Source organism: Saccopteryx leptura, chromosome 3, assembly GCF_036850995.1.
Source record: "Saccopteryx leptura isolate mSacLep1 chromosome 3, mSacLep1_pri_phased_curated, whole genome shotgun sequence".
NCBI classification, from domain to species: Eukaryota; Metazoa; Chordata; class Mammalia; order Chiroptera; family Emballonuridae; genus Saccopteryx; species Saccopteryx leptura.
Window position 1 is genome coordinate 15765802 of NC_089505.1, and position 16678 is coordinate 15782479.

A 16678-nucleotide genomic window follows, 5' to 3' on the forward strand; every position below is an offset into this window, starting at 1 on the left:
AATAGAGACCTGGACCAAACTTCAAGTCAGACAGTTGGTTCAAGGTCAACAGCATGCCCAGGCACATGGTCTCTGCTGGGAACACGAGAATGGATACGGCATCATCTCCATGTCTCAGGGGAGTCACAACCCACCAAACGGTCTGAGGCACCCTCCCCATGCCAAAGAAGGCATGTTTGTTTATGGGGTTAGAGTAGGGCTGATATCCTGTCTGGAAATGCATAGCAGTCACTCAACTGGCTTGGAACATTAGAAAGATTTCTTACCACTACAGTTTCTCTGATAGTTGTTTCGATTCCAGAATAAATACTGTTGGGATTCCAAGTGCACTACAAGCCAGTGAAAGTCAGGCAATGGACATAAATATTTATAGAGTACCGCATTTCCTGCAGACCCACACAACCTCCAGAGCAACGGCTACTGGACTCCCCTTACAGAAAATCATTTGAACAAAAACACTTCCCTGGCCCTGGCCGGTTGGCTCAGCGGTAGAGCGTTGGCCTGGCGTGCGGGGGACCCGGGTTCGATTCCCGGCCAGGGCACATAGGAGAAGCACCCATTTGCTTCTCCACCCCCCCCCCTCCTTCCTCTCTGTCTCTCTCTTCCCCTCCCGCAGCCAAGGCTCCATTGGAGCAAAGATGGCCCGGGCGCTGGGGATGGCTCCTTGGCCTCTGCCCCAGGCACTAGAGTGGCTCTGGTCACGGCAGAGTGATGCCCCGGAGGGGCAGAGCATCGCCCCCTGGTGGGCAGAGCGTCACCCCTGGTGGGCGTGCTGGGTGGATCCCGGTCGGGAGCATGCGGGAGTCTGTCTGACTGTCTCTCCCCGTTTCCAGCTTCAGAAAAATACAAAAAAAAAAAAAAAAAAAAAACCCCAAAAAAACAAAACAAAAAACACTTCCCTAAAGAAACCTTTATGAAGTGTTAAGTAAGAGTACCTTTGGATTTCTCCAATGGGTTTTTCTTTCTTCCTCTTTCCCTGTATTCTTCTTTTTCTTTTTTCCTCCCTCCCTCCTCCTCTTCTTTCCTTTTAATATATTTAGTTACTCACTCAGAATTTCCTTTCTTCAACTGATTTGTGAAAACTGAGGGGTTTTTTTGCTTAAATTTCTTGAAGTTCATTTGAACTAGTAGAAAACAAAATACTTTGTTCAGCCACTTGTACTCAGGAGCTAAGAGTCTCGTGAGGGAAGGCAGGCCCCTAGGTGGCTATGGGAAATACCACTCCGTGTGTGCATGCCAGGAATGAGGAAGCGAGGACTGAGGGAGCTGGAAGGGAGGGGTGTGCTCTGAGGGGCGTGTGGGGAGGTAAGCTTATCGGTCAGGCTCACAGAGAGCATCCCTCATGGCCAGTTGCTGCCTTGGTTGCTCTTCTTAGAGAGCCAAGCATCCCTCATGGCCACGTGCTGCCGTGAATGGAAGTGAAAGATGGCGATTAGTAAGCAGGTAGGACAAAGCAAGGGAGAGTGGCCACGCTGCTTCCTGATTCCCATCCGTTCCTTCTGGCACCACATCGCCTTGGCTGACATTTCAGTGCTGAATCAACCTGCTTCTCACCGCCTCTTCTGTAGCATCTTCTCTTCGCCATTGCCATAGCTTCCCAACTGCCCTGCCTGAGTGACAGCCGGGCACTCACTGGATACATCCCTCCCCTGTGTCAGACCCAACAGCGGCTTTGCACGACACTTTTCAGTCATGGAAAAAACCTCTGAGAGTCTGACCAGGCGGTGGTGCAGTAGATAGAGCATCAACTTGGGATGCTGAGATCCCAGATTCGAAACCCTGAGGTCACCAGCTTGAGTGTGGGGTTGCTGGCTTGAGCCCAAATCCCTGGCTTGAGCCCAAGGTTACTGGCTTGAGCAAGTGGTCATTGGCTCAGCTGGAGCCCCCGTCCCCACCCCACCCCTGTCAAGGCACATATGAGAACCAATCAATGAACCGCTAAAGTGCTGCAACTCTTGAGTTGATGCTTCTCATCTCTCTCCCTTTCTATCAGTCTGTTTCTCTCTCTCTAGAAAAAAAAAAAAAAGACCTCTGATACTATAAAGCCCCGCACAGTCTCAGCACTGCCACCTCTCAGCTTCCTCAGCTGCTCCTGGCTCGCTCACACACACAGGCTGCCTTTCTTTTCCTGGAACTCAGCGCTTCCCTCTCTGTACTTTTTTTCCTCTGTGCCTAGAATGCTTTTTCCTCAGAGCTTCTAAGGATCAGTTTTTATTGTTTGAACCTGGCTCAGTAGTACGTGCTCACATGGGCCTTTCTGACTGCCCAGGCAAATAGAGCACCCTGCCCCAGCTCAATCCTCTGCCTTCTTTTCTTTAAAGCACTCATTACATAGAATCTGCCCCCTACCCTGATCTAGTCTCTTTTGTTCATCATTGTACCCCCTGAACTTGGAAAACTGTATTTGTTGAATAAACTAGTTCTAATCTGAATTCCCAAGTGTAATGAAAATGATGTTGCCACCACAGTGAAACAAACAAAAAATGTGTTTCTCTTCCCTCTCTCTTGCCATTGACTTTGCCTCAGGAAACTGATGGGCCTTCTCCTGCAGCCGGATAGCTTTTCCCACTATTTTCATGTGGGCTTACTGTTCCAACCCTCTGGTAGCAAAGAATAAAACTTAAGCGGGAAACCCAGAACACATAATCAAAGAGCTACTATCTATGAAGGGCTTATTACAAACAAGGTGCTATACATACATTGTGCATTTAAGCCTATAACATCTTTATTATGTGGTTTTTGTTCCCATTTTAGAAGACATTTTCAAATAACTTCCAAATAACATATACAGACTGCCGAATTTCAGACTCTTCCTGCATTTCAACTCTGAGTATTCAGACCTTAGAAAAACATACTTGTTTCTTTCACGCATACCATTTTCCCCACAATTAATGTCACAGAAACAGTGCTTCAACTAGTATTATAATAAGTAAGCCAAAAAAGTAAGAAAATATTAGCTTTGATTGCTATATCTATTATGCATATTGAAGTAGAGTGATACTTCGGTTTTCATCAGTAACCAGTCCAAAAACAATCGGTGAAATCCAAAACCGACAAAAACCGAGGCAATTATTTCCATATGAACCAATGTAAATCCAATTACTGTATTAGCACTTGCAATCAATAAAAAAAAAAAAGCACAAAATCACTGGAAAGCAATGGGATTGTTTGGCTAGATGCGCGGGATGATGCTCACACCACGAGAAACAGCACCACACTGAGCAGGAGAACGCATGGTCTTCCTTTTTTCCAAAAAATGAGCAGTGAGGTCACGTGGGCATGCCGATGAGATCTGAAGCAACCGACAAAAACCGAGACAAAATTTTCGTGAAGAAAATCGACAAAAACCAAAACTGATGATAACCGAAGTCAACAAAACTGAGGTATTACTATACTGAGTAAGAATTTCCTCGGCCATGAATATGGTCTATGTTTCTGACCATTTGCAAAGTGTTTTCTGCATCTATTAGTAATCCAAAACCAAGGAGATTTTTAGAATAGTTATAGCTAGCCAATGTGTGCTAGTTATTTATATAAAAAGCTACAAATAAATACCGCTTAAGTTCCCATTTGGAAGTTTCTTAAAGGTCGGGATTAGATTAGAGAGTATCACATCTTGATTAGGTAGACCATAAAGCAAAACCAATCCTACTTTGCTCCTCGGGTGGGTGTATTCTGGATTTTGAAAGGCATTGCTATTATGGAGCTCATTACAAGTCCAATAGTATAATTTGCTTTCCTATCAGGATATGTTCTAAAGAGAAAGACAGAGAGAAAAATATAAGACTTGTTTTATAACGCACATTTTGGAAAGCATCTGGATTCTAAGTTGCTAAAGGTAATGTTTCATTATAATAGGGTACAGCTATGGGCCACAGGGTTCCACGGGCCACAGGAACATTACTTTCTTTGCCATTTTAGTTTCAAGATCAGATCTCATTAAGTACTGTGATAAAATGGTGTTCCTTAGAGTTTAATCTCAACAACTGTTATGGGGGGGGGAATAAGCATGTATCTTACAAAAACAGTAGTGAAGAGAAGTGGAAAAAAGCCAAGACCACCAAGATTTTCCTCCATCACTATCTTCCAAAAGCATCCAAATATCTCCCCAAGCACTTTCCTAGACAGAGCCAAGCGCAGTCAGCTCACCCGCACGCCTGTCTCCCGTCTGTCCCTGCCCATCTCAACGCCCTTACAGCCCGCCCTCATCATCCTCAGCAAGTAACTAAGTCTCTAAAAACTCCCATCTAGGATAGGCATGGCATGATGTAAGGCAAGGTTTTTCTTTTACAGAAAAGGAACTTGTAAAGTCTATGTCTCCCCCAATATGCTCCTCTCACACTCACTCAGTAATCCTTTTTTTTTTTTTTTTGTATTTTTCTGAAGCTGGAAACGGGGAGAGACAGTCAGACAGACTCCCGCATGCGCCCGCCCGACCGGGATCCACCTGGCACACCCACCAGAGGATGACGCTCTGCCCACCAGGGGGCGATGCTCTGCCCCTCTGGGGCGTAGCTCTGTTGCAACCAGAGCCACTCCAGCGCCTGGGGCAGAGGCCAAGAAGCCATCCCCAGCGCCCGGGCCATCTTTGCTCTAATGGAGCCTCGGCTGCGGGAGGGGAAGAGAGAGACAGAGAGGAAGGAGAGGGGGAGGGGTGGAGAAGCAGATGGGCGCTTCTCCTGTGTGCCCTGGCCGGGAATCGAACCCAGGACTTCTGCACGCCAGGCCAACGCTCTACCACTGAGCCAACCGGCCAGGGCCTCAGTAATCCTATTTTTGACCCTTACGTTTCATACTTTATGTATTTCATTGACCCAGAATTTTATAAGTGTGAGACGCCTGGATATTGAAACTGTAAGCTGTTTCAGACCAGCTCCCATATCCTCCTTGGAGGCGGCTATAATATTCTAGCACAACACAGATGCTTAAACTAATAATAGGTCTGCATGGTTAAAGGGAACAAACACAGGGTCGTATATTCACAGATTACAGTTCTTCCTCTCTGCCAGCACATCAGAGAGGTGCAGATGTTAGCGTTTGAGGACTGTCTGTAATCACAGGGCCACGGGAAGCTGAACCCTGGGACGGCCCGGGACCAGCCCCCCCAGCCCTGCCTGGCAGTCTCCCTTCTCCCCCCTCCCCCCTCCCCCCTCCCCAACTGCAGGTCAGGTCGGAGACAGCCTTCCGCCTTCCTAAGGCCGGGCTCTGGTGCCTATGCACCCCTGCAATGCCGACCAATCGCCTTTCCTCTGCATCTACTCCTTTCCAAAGACTCAGGTTTCTGCTGGAGTTGGTGTCAGCTCTGAAGACCCCCCCAACACACGAAGGCTTCAGTCCCATGGGAAGGCGGAGGGAGGGAGGAGGAGGCTCTGGGAGGAAAACGTCTGCACTGTGCTTCCTCCTGGGCCAAGGGCTGACCGGCTGCTCCCAGCCAGGTAGGACACAGGAAGGGAAATTTGTTGGGGTCTCAGTCGCAGAGTTGGGAGAGGGGAGGGGAGCTAAAAAGCACCCCAGCGGAACAGATTCCTAAAGGGTATTTTAATTTCAACATGGGTGACATGTTGAAATTAAAATCAAACAGTATGAAAGCACCCTTACTTACAAGCTAGAAATGGCCAAGTACCAGCAAAGCTCCCATTGAGGCATCCTGAACCTGGCTACAGAGTCTTGGACAGAACGGGGAGCCGGAAAAGGAGAGACAGCAGGGCTCCACGCTGGGTGCAGGGAAAGGTCCTGAGGACGATCCAGCGTTCAGAGAGAGAGCGGTCAGAAAGCAGAGGCTTCTGTAGTGCGTTACATTCAACAGGGAGGAAGGGGTGTGGGAGCAGACTGGAAAAGAGGACTGCTTGGAGCATGAAGGCCCAGAGCCTTGCCAGGAGAGGGAAGGCGGTTGGCTCTCCTTGCTGAAGAGGCCTCTATGGTCAGAGCGATGATCAGCCCCTTGAGATACGGGGAGCGGAGTATTTATATCAAATTAAATCTAGAAAACAGAAGGCAGTGAGCTCTGAGCTAATGCCTTCATTGCCCTTCGGAAGGCATTTGTGCACATTAAGGATTCACACTCGCTGCAGACAGCTGCCAGAAGGAATTACTTGGCTGCAGGAGATGCCCAACTTCACTCCTACCCAAGTACGTGTAAGTCAGCGTCACTTAAACAGGATTCACTGCTGCACTTTGTTCATTTAAAACTTTGACGAACACAGCGGATCACAAATATCTTACAATATTTGCCTTTACTATGTTACTATTTAACTCCTAGCTAAATACAACTCAGGAAACAGAGGCTCGGTTACTGTGTAAATCGTTGGAGCAGAATACTAAACATCCATGGAGTAAGACTAATTCAGTCAATGGATACTTACTGAGCATAAATTTCAATGCATTTGATGTATGTTAAGATACTCCCCCTCCCCCCAACTTATAGATGCATCTTACAGGAGGTGGTATCAATTTTATTAACAGCATTTATTTTCTTAGTGGTACATTAAAAAAAAAGCCTTTGTAAAGTATGTGACCTTCCAACCACTAGGGTGTACACCTGAAACTAACACAAAATAATATTAAACGTAAAAAGAAAAATAAAATAAATTTAAAAAGAAAAAAAATAGCATATTTTAAAAGTATCTTAGATATGATGGAACAGGAACTTGGCAATATCATTAAAGTTGCAGTTCAAAAGTTGCCTTCTCCGAGAGGCTTCCTGGAGCACCAACCAGCCTACGGTGGCCCAGCTGTCACCTTGCTTTTCCCGCCTTGCTGGTCACATCTCCACGGAGACCGTGTCTCTCCCGTTCACTGCTTGGCCTGCAACAGCATCTAGGCATAGTAGGTTCTCAATAAATGGCTCTGGAATGAAGGGAAATGACCATTTATTGAGCACCTACTGCGTGTCCAACCTTGAACTGAATGCTTTACAGAAGAAAAATCCATTCTAGCCGCTTTAAAGTTGGGGGAACCTGTAGCAGGTTACGTGGAGAAGCCAGGATGAGACCTCAGCTCAGCCCAAATTCAAAGCCAGACATATACAGACACCGTGTTATACTGTGCATCATAAACATGTCCTGGAAAGTCCTGTGCTTAATTTTGTGACCGGTCCAAAGATATATGGCAAGATCCCTGAGGCTACAGAGATGGATAAGCTGTTCGCCCACACCTGCAAGGCAGTATTTATCTACCAGTCACCACATTCTCCTGTCTAAGTGCTTCATGCACAGGGTCCTGTGTTAACACAGAGGTGGAGCTGCCTCCACGTCTGCCCGACAAGATGAGGAAAGGCTCCAAGGAAGAGATGGAGATTGAAGCTTCCTGTGGAAGTGTCCCCACACCGGCAGGAGGGAGCACAGCCCACCCAGGGCTCTGTGAGTGATCTTCAATGTTAGGGACGTACGGTATATGGGGGAAGAGCCAGAAGAAAAGTGGGTACGAGAACCTTGGGTGCCATGCCCGGGGGTCTGAACTTCATTTCATATGATCAGTGATCTCCATCAATAAGCTGTTTCAATGTGGGCTTTATTCCACCCCAGCCAAGCCTCTCTCTCCATTCAGCATCTAACTCAAGAAAGAGTGTTGAAATCGGGCACTGCCATTCCTGTATCAACTGATTGCTAAGTCTTACAGAGACTTCCAAGCCCAGTGGTAAAGAGAAAATGAAGGAGACCAGCTGGCAAAAGAAGTGACAAAGAAGATTTGGTTGTGAGTTAGTCTATATCAGGTCAGCTCAGAGAGAGCCTATGAAATTTGTCATTTTGTGTCTCCACAAATATAGTATAAGGGATATCACAAACATAACATGTTTCCTTTCAAATAGAGTTGGACAAATGAGCCTACAGCCTGTTTGGTGTGGTGCTCAAGCAAAGACTGGTGTTTACATTTTTAAAGGGGTGCAAACAAGCAAACACACCACCACCACCACCCCTATCAAAGAATATACAAGAGAGACATTACATAGACCACAAAGCCTAAAATACTTACTATCTGGCTTTTTCCAGGAAATGGTTTACCGCCCCCTGACCTATCATTCTCTCCCATCTGTATTCAGACACAGGTCATTTAAGTGTCTGATGTGACCAGACACACAGAGAACTAGCTTCATTTACCACTTCAATAATTAGAGCTAATTTCATGGTACGATGATATATTGGGTTAGTAATTCCTCTTACAGCAATTCTCAAGTTTTAGTTTTTTTTAGACTCACACCCATTTTAACGTCGTCTTGGATATTTTAGAAAGAGGTCCTTCTTACGGGGACTTGCTAGCTTCGGGCAGATTCTGTAATGGTTTGATCTTCCCCTTGCTGGTGATAAGCGGCTTCTGTAGACTCCGTGGCACACTGGTCATTAACACTTACCAAAACAACTTTCTTAATTAAAGACCCATGAAAACCCTGACTCCCCTCCCACCAGCTTAGTACATCAGGTGGGCGTAGCTGGAATCTTTTTAGAACTTAGTCTAACATTAGCACGCTTCAAGGTGCCTTTCCTCCAAGATGATGGGGGAAGGGGGAAGAAAGAGGGAAGTTGAAGATGTTCGCTTCCATGACTCAGCCTGGTTTAGTTTTCCATCAAACAGTACCTCAATATTTACCAGAAGAAGATGTTTAAGTTTGGAAAATTTTACTGGGCTTGTAACTCATTGAAAAAAAACATTATTATTATTATTATTATTATTATTATTATTTGGTAGCGTTGTGTACACAGACTGAAAAGCTACTCCACCATGCCTCAAACATGGAAAGTATTGTAGATGAAGTGTCCCGTCAGCTCCCAGCCACTGGGATGGGGAACACCCTGGTGACTTGAAGTTGTTCTGCAGCGTCTGGATAACCCGTGGCCCAGTTACTGTGCCACCAACCCGGGCCCCCCTGCTCGGACGGTTCGGCTGTATGTATTTCCATCATCTTTGCTCAAGCATCTGTTGCTTTTCATCAGCATGAACAACGTAAGGAGGAACATGTAGTCATGTCTTAATTACTTGACAGCTGGCTCTGCTTGGCCCAGACGCCCGTGGCCCTCAGTGCCTGGTTGGATTGGGGTCAGCTTTTCATTTCGTAAAGCAGGTTGATGCAGGCTGATGGAACATGACATTCCAGATGCCTGCCACAGGGGAACTCTAGGCTGCTCAGGGTCTCGGTCTAGAGCAGGAGTCTCAAACTCAACTCAGCATGTGGACCGCAGAGCAAGATCACAGCCGTTCGGCGGGCCGCACTAGGTCTACAAAAGGCAACTGTTATGCAACACTTTTCTCACTGCAGTTGAAAACAAAAAAAAAATCAGTACAACAAGCACAATCGTACATGCAGTTTACTCAGTGTCACAAAACGACCAGAAACTGTAGTTCGCATCACAACTGCTGTTAACTAAGCTAATATCTAGCTAGGGTGCTAGAGAAATGAAAAATACAAGTAGGCCCCTAGGCTTACTTAATTTTATCCAAAATATTTTGAACTTCGTGGATTAGTCTGCGGGCCGCACAAAATTGTTCGGTGGGTCGCATGCGGCCCGTGGGCCGCGAGTTTGAGACCCCTGGTCTAGAGAATGTTTCCATTCCCATTCAACCACATTTTTCCTAAGCCAAAAGAGACAGTGATTTTTTTTTTCTTATAGAGTGAACCATTGCATTTAATTAAAACTATGCTTCTACGTCTCCATCATTTCTAGGTAGACGGTTCAGAGGAAAGAGAAGCGAGCCTGGGTTAAATTGGCAGAGCTGTGGAACCTCCAGCAACACCACTCATTCCTGGGACTCGGCATATCAACAACTATAATCGTTAGAGCACACAACGTGCCACGCTCTGTGAATTACTTCATTAATCATCATCTACGCTCAGCATGGCTACAGAGAGAAAGGCCATTATTTTCTAAATTACAGAGGAAGAAATGAGCAAAGGTGAGATAAGCTAGAGAGAGTAATCATCCATGACTATTACATTTTCCTGATTATAAAATAGTCTGTGTCTAAATCATTTCCTAGAGGGGTCAAGGTCTCAGTGCTAATGAGCCGCAGAGGCAAACTTCACACACAGGTCGGCTACTTCCAGAGAGCTCGGTCTTGACCTCTAAGACTCTCTTAAACCTTTAGGATGTTGGGGCTGAACTAGATTATCCCAAGATTTAGGCTAGCCCTTACATTCTAGCTCCAATATCCATGGATCTCATCATCCCGAAGGAGGGTTAAAAGATGACAATTGTTTAAAAGACCAACTACCAGCAATGAAAGGCAGGAGGGGACAGAAACCTGCAAAAACTGGATTGTAGCCATTAAGAATCAGAACACACACACACACACACACACACACACACGTATATGTATATGTATATGTATATGTATATGTATATGTATATGTATATACAGTGATACCTTGAGATATGAACAGACCAACATACGAATTTTTTAAGCTACAAGCTGTGACCTGGTCCATATTTTTGTTCGAGATCCAAGCGAAATTCCAAGATACGAGTCGTGATTCAGGAAGCTGCCACTAGTTGGCGCGTTGGCACATGAGTACAGTATCAGCAATTTGATATATGGGTTGACTGACTTACGAGCTCAATTACAGAACGAATTAAATTCATATTTCAAGGTACCACTGTATATGGCACTGGCCAGGTGGCTCAGTGGATAAGCATCATCCCAGTGTACTGAGGCCACAGTGTTGATCCTAGTTCGATCCCATGTATAAAAAAACAGTCAAAAACTACACAATTAAATGGAATAACAAATTGGTGCTTCTTTCTCTCTCTCTCTCTCTCTCTCTCTCTCTCTCTCTCTCTCTCTCTCTCTCCCGCCCTGCTTTCTTCCCTTTCTCTCTCTCTCTCAATCAATGGGGTGGGGGAGACTCAGAGTATAGATCCAGGAATTGCTTTTAGTTTATTAAAGGCTTAGAAGACAGAATGGTGCTGAAGCATTTCCCATGTTTATGTGTTACACCACGAACCATTACATTTTAATTAATTCGCTTTAAAAACTCACACCCTTACAGGAGGAGTACTGGTTGTTCCTGGGTTTGAAAAATTAGGCCACTTTCTATTAGTTTGTTAACAAGTGATCATTTACACTCCGCAAAGTGCAGATCGAATCTCCCGCGGCAATATTTAAGCTCGGATTTGGTAACAATCACTCCTATTTAAAAAGCACTGAAGGAAGCTGGTGCCCATAGCAAAGATGGAGATGAGCAGGAAAATGTGATCTAGGAAAAGCAGGATCAGAGCATGGATCTGACAGTCAGGAAAATTTCTCACTGTGCTTTGCCCTTTTAGCAGAGAGGCCCAGAGAGCAACTAACTACTGGAGGAAAAGGGAAGGTAGCTTCGGATGCCCTGCTGAAGATGAAGCCAGTGAGAAGGGACTCTGGGGAGAACCATTTATTTCTTCAGGTGGTTTGATGGCTTAGACATAGGGCCTCAAATAAGACAAGAAGCCAAGTGTGAAATTGGGAAGACAGAGGGTCACAGTCAAACGCTCACTTTTGTATCAAAGTCCTAAATATTGTAGAACAAATAAATATTACAGGAATGGGGGGGGGGGAGGGTGTTGAGCATGAAGCTTTAAAAAGCCCGTGGTTCATATAAATCACTTTCTGAGCGAGGCAGCCAAGGCCACGGAGGTGGGGGAGCTTGCTGGGGTCTCACCCCGCAAAGCACAAACTGCAATGGAGTCTTCTTATTCCTTGACGCGATGGGGTCGGAAATGTTTCAATAACATTTAATGAAAGTCCAAAGTCTGTACATTAGTTAAAAGTATGCTAACCACAGAAAACTGAGAAGCCAGAAGATGCCGATTTTAACACCTGATAACCACTTTTATAGCGTGACGGGCCCTAGCTGGGCCTGGAGTTCTCTGTTCCATGACAAACCTGACCTAGAGTCAACATTCTGGCCTCCTCCTAGTTTACATAGGAAATACAAGGTCGTTTTGTCTCCAATCCGTCGGAAAACCCCCAAACCAACTCTGCCTCTGAGATCGCCAGTGTCTTTTGTGACGCCGGCTGGAAACAGCCTCCCACGGGACTCACGCTCAGCGATTTCAAAAATATGTGCAGTAGCCGCGGCCACCTGAGGGCGATACAAAGGGAGCGCTGAGGACCAGAACTTAACGAAACGCTGCTCTACAAACAACACTCCACCAGCGCATTTTTAAAAAGTCACCCACTTCATGGTTTCCAATGAACGGAATACAATTTAACAGCTTAACGACTTTTTCCAGTTAGACCCTCCTTAGGCTTCTAGTTTGAGAACCTGCCTCGCATCAGAGGACACAAAGAGGGGCGAGCAGCGGCGTCCTCCGCAGACCCTGGCCGTCCTCCGAAGCCACAAGGGTCGGCCAAGTCCCAGAGCAGACCGGTGTTAGCTGTACCCCCGGGACAAACGAGCCACAGGCGTTCGACACCCCCCACCACACCCCCGCCCGGGCATCTCTGCCGAGCTGGGCCCGCGGGGCTCGTCTCCACAGGCAGGGACCCTCCAGGCCGCCCGCGCCGCGCCCTGGCCTCCGGCTGCCGCTGCGGTCACCGGCGCTGCGGGCCAGGCACCGGCCCGGCGGCCGGGAGCTGCTCCGAGCTGGCGGGCGACCGGCCCCGTTTGGGGACTGTCCTGCTGCAGGGCTGGGGCTGGGCTCTGGAGCACTCCGGGGCTCACGGAGAAGCCCATTTGCGGAGGAGCCAACGCCGCAGCCGCCGGGGCTGCGGGTGGAGGGTCGGGAGCGCCGAGCCCCCGGGTCGCGGCAGCGCCGGGCGGGGCGGGCGGCGGAGGGTCGCCCCCTCCAGGCGGCCGCGGGCAGCGCCGTGCCTCCAGTCCCGGCGGCGGGGGCGCTCCCCAGCCCCGTCGGTCCCCAGCCCGGGGGGAGCACGACGGGGACCGGGGAGCGGGGAGCGGACAGTGCTCCGCCCGCCTCCACCTGCAGACTCGGGGCTCCGGGCTCCGGGCGGACGGTGCCTGGTCCCCATCCCATTCCTCGGGGCTCCGGGCGGACGGTGCCTGGTCCCCATCCCATTCCTCGGGGCTCCGGGCGGGCGGTCCCTGGGTCCCCATCCCATTCCCCGGGGCTCCGGGCGGGCGGTCCCTGGGTCCCCATCCCATACCCCGGGGCTCCGGGCGGGCGGTCCCTGGGTCCCCATCCCATTCCCCGGGGCTCCAGGAGGGCGGTCCCTGGGTCCCCATCCCATTCCCCGGGGCTCCGGGCGGACGGTGCCTGGGTCCCCATCCCATTCCCCGGGGCTCCGGGCGGACGGTGCCTGGGTCCCCATCCCATTCCCCGGGGCTCCGGGCGGGCGGTCCCTGGGTCCCCATCCCATTCCCCGGGGCTCCGGGCGGACGGTGCCTGGGTCCCCATCCCATTCCCCGGGGCTCCGGGCGGACGGTGCCTGGGTCCCCATCCCATTCCCCGGGGCTCCGGGCGAGCGGCCTCCTAGCTGGAAAAAGGACCCGGGGGTGAAAGCAAAGCCGGCGCTTACCCGGAGAGGGGCTGCCCGGCCGCGGGGGTCGCGCTCGCAGGTCCGGTCCGGGAAGGGGCGACCGCGCGCGCGGGGCCGGCTCCGGGGGCCGCCGAGCGAGCGCCCTGCACCGCCGCCGCTCGGGCTCGGACTTCCTCTTCCTCGGGCTCGCCCCCGCCGCTCGGCCGCGCCCCGGCCCGCCCCTCTCCGCGGAGCTGCGGGCTCCGCCGGCCGCTCGCGCAGGTCGCCGGCCCGCCTCCCTGCTTCCCTGGGGCGAGAAAGGTGGCGAGCAGCAGAGGGAGAGAGAAAGCGAAAGAGATTAAGCACTTGGACTTGTCTCTGGAGTCGTGCCAAAGAGAGCAGTCAAATTACAGCCCCAGGGGGGGAAATGAAGAAAAAAAAATTCCTGCTACTGTTTTTGCAGACACATCACTTTTCTTCATTTTCCAGGATCTTCACGGTTTTTTTTTTCTTTAAAATAATAGCAAGAATAATTATTTTAAGTCAACCTTCTAGTATTACACAGAAGCTGGGGTAATAGGTAAACGGAGAGGACACTCCTGTTCTTCAGGCCTCATTACCCTAATCACCTGAGTTAATGTACCAAATAACCTTTGCTTTGAGAAAGTAAAGTGAAAAGGAGCAAAGAAAGACTAACCTTTGTAACGGCCACATAGATGTTTAAAGGCACAGCTGGGTGGTAAAATTATGACCTGAATCAAAGGTGATTTCTTCACACCTCTCTCCCTTCAAAGGCGAACATGCGTATCAGGTTTACCTACTGGCTCCGTTGGCTTTGTAATTTTTAAGAATGCACTTCCATATTACCTGCTCGCAGGCTTTTAATCTAACCAGTTACTAGCTGTGTGGCCTGGAGGGAATTATTTAGCCTCCCTGTTCCTCGTTCCCCTCATCTGTAAAATGGCGAGAATGGTAGTTAACGTTCAGGAAAGGCTTCGGAGAGGACCCGGCGCATAATAAAGTCTGGATTCATGTTAGTTATTATTGTTGTTGGTCTCCCCCTTTTATCTGTTTTTATGCATGCACGCGGTTATAGCAATTATAATAAAGATTTGAAACAAAGTAAGGTTTTGCGCAGGAGGGCCACACAGTGGCACAGCTCTCTTCACACAACGCACCATTTCTGTTCTGCTTTGTAGTTTCTTTTGTCTCCACAACTGACTTGTACGACCTGAAGCTCTGAGGTTGGGCTATGCTTGGAATACAGTGACCACAGACGATTTGCAGTAGGACGCAAGCAGACATTTGCCCTCCTCAAAGCCAAGTTTCAGTTGGTCTTGTGAGGTCGACAGCACAGGTGCTGGTTTCTTTTCACAGACTGGAAATTTAGGCTCAGGCGGCTTTATCAGACCCTTTCCAGCACCTGCAGATCACACAAAACCCTGCCCGTCACCCCATCTATGTTGTTACTTGAAGAGAAGTGAGCAAAGCACCTCACACAGGTACAGCACTTCTTGGTCTTTTTCAATCCTGTGCACCAGATGCTGGCCCTCATCGGACACTGGAAAGGCCTAAGGCTCAAAGAAGCTAACTGATGAGTGCATCTGTGTGTGACAGATGGCAGCTGGGGACAACTTGAAGACAAAAGGTGTCCTGATTCCTTGCAAAATGCTCTCTCTGCTGTTCTACACCCCGTCCCACCTAATCACATGTCTCTTAGCACAGATGACTTAGAGCGAAGCAATGTGACCTGACCGCCAGCCACAGACTCCCACTTACAAGCTGCTCACCTGAGGCAGATAACAATTCTGAACTTTGGTTCTTTCTCTACTTAATGGTTATTATAGTTGTTGCCCAACCCACTCCACTCCACCTCAGCTTATTAATGAGGTAGGAAGTGGGAAGTGGAAACAGGAATGGGAAAGCTGTAATTGCTGCTGAGTGCCACGCACAGCACCAGCCACCCAACCCACCTTGTCATCCTGATTCCCAAATAAATGTGCTCCGCCCTGCTGGTCATGAGAGAGCGGCCGTGCAATCACCTGGTCTGATACACTGTGTCTAGTTGACCTGCGAGTGCCCAACACTTAGCTCAACTCCTAACTCGCAAAAGATATAAAATGTTGAGAAGGTAGGTGATTGGATGGGTCAATGAGAGGGCAACAGAAAGAGTTGCGAAAATGCAAAATAATAAGTTGTGAAAATGCTGTTATGTAGCATTCCATAACAGTAACACGTTACTCCCCTCTTTAAGGAAAAGTGGCCAACAAAATGACTTTCTAACGCTGCATCCAGTATCAGGAAGATTCTTATGGTGAGAGGTCTTCCTAACACGAATATCAGCCAAGGTCAAAAGAAGGAAGCAGAAACCACTTAAAGTATTTATAAAACGAAGACTCTAATACAGGGAATTGGCTCCACAAGTGATGGAAAAACCGAGAATCCAAGAGACGACAGTGAAGCAGTCCAGATGTGAACAGCAACAGAAAGTCACCACCATCCATAGGACGGAAGGACAGGGAGAGGGGGTTCCAGAAGGAAGCTGTCTGTGGGAGTCGCAGAACCTGGCATTGTCTTACACAGTGACAGAGAGGGGAGAAATGCCCTGCTTTCTCCCTTCCTTCACCCTCCAGTCAGTACATTCCATGGGATGAACGGAGCTGTCAGGGGAACTCGGAACCCTCAGCCGACAGCTGTCCTTCCTGCCACCCCTGCCATCTCATGACGCGGAGGAGAACAAGGGCAAGAAGACACCCGTGTGCATCCAGCCCAGGCCTAGCAGAGGCCTCGGGTCAGACCTTTCTCTTTCTCAGATAAGATTGATCTATCAATTAGATTGCTTTGGAGAAAATATTTTTGCCTTTTTAGATCAAGTGTCTCCCATATCATCTCATTTATTCCACACAGAGACCTGGTAAGGTAGATACTGTAATCCCTCCGTCACATGCAAGGTCATAGAGACTCAGGAAGTTCCAGTGGCTTGCTCAAGGTCACCAAGCTGCGCATGGCGGAGTGGCTTTCGAACACTGAGCTGTGTTCCAGTTCTCTGGTGTGTCCTCCTAACACAGCTGTTCCCAATGAAGGGCAGGGCAACCACACACAGTCACATTTCAGGGTCACCAATCTACTGCGCGCATATGGGAGTTAATGTTTGCAAAGGCTACAGAGTTAAAAGGCTGGATCACGCCTTGCTTTCCTTTTAGGGCTTCTGATGATAACTTTTACGAGGCTGATGATAGCTGCACTGAATTTATGATCAAACAAGATCAGAAATAATATGTCCCTGGATTAT

General features: G+C 48.6%; 1 protein-coding gene across 2 annotated transcripts in view; it reads right to left on the minus strand.

Annotated features, from left to right (window-relative positions):
- The window catches only part of PLEKHG1 (pleckstrin homology and RhoGEF domain containing G1), a 229699-nt gene extending 216094 nt beyond the window's left edge, over positions 1-13605 (minus strand). Inside the window, exon 1 of one of the 2 annotated variants that reach the window (XM_066372995.1) lies at positions 13447-13605. The gene's annotated coding sequence lies outside the window, so the exon portion shown is untranslated. The remainder of the gene's footprint in view (positions 1-13446) is intronic. The other variant, XM_066372992.1, reaches the window with a different exon arrangement.
- Between the last annotated feature and the right edge of the window lie 3073 nt (positions 13606-16678).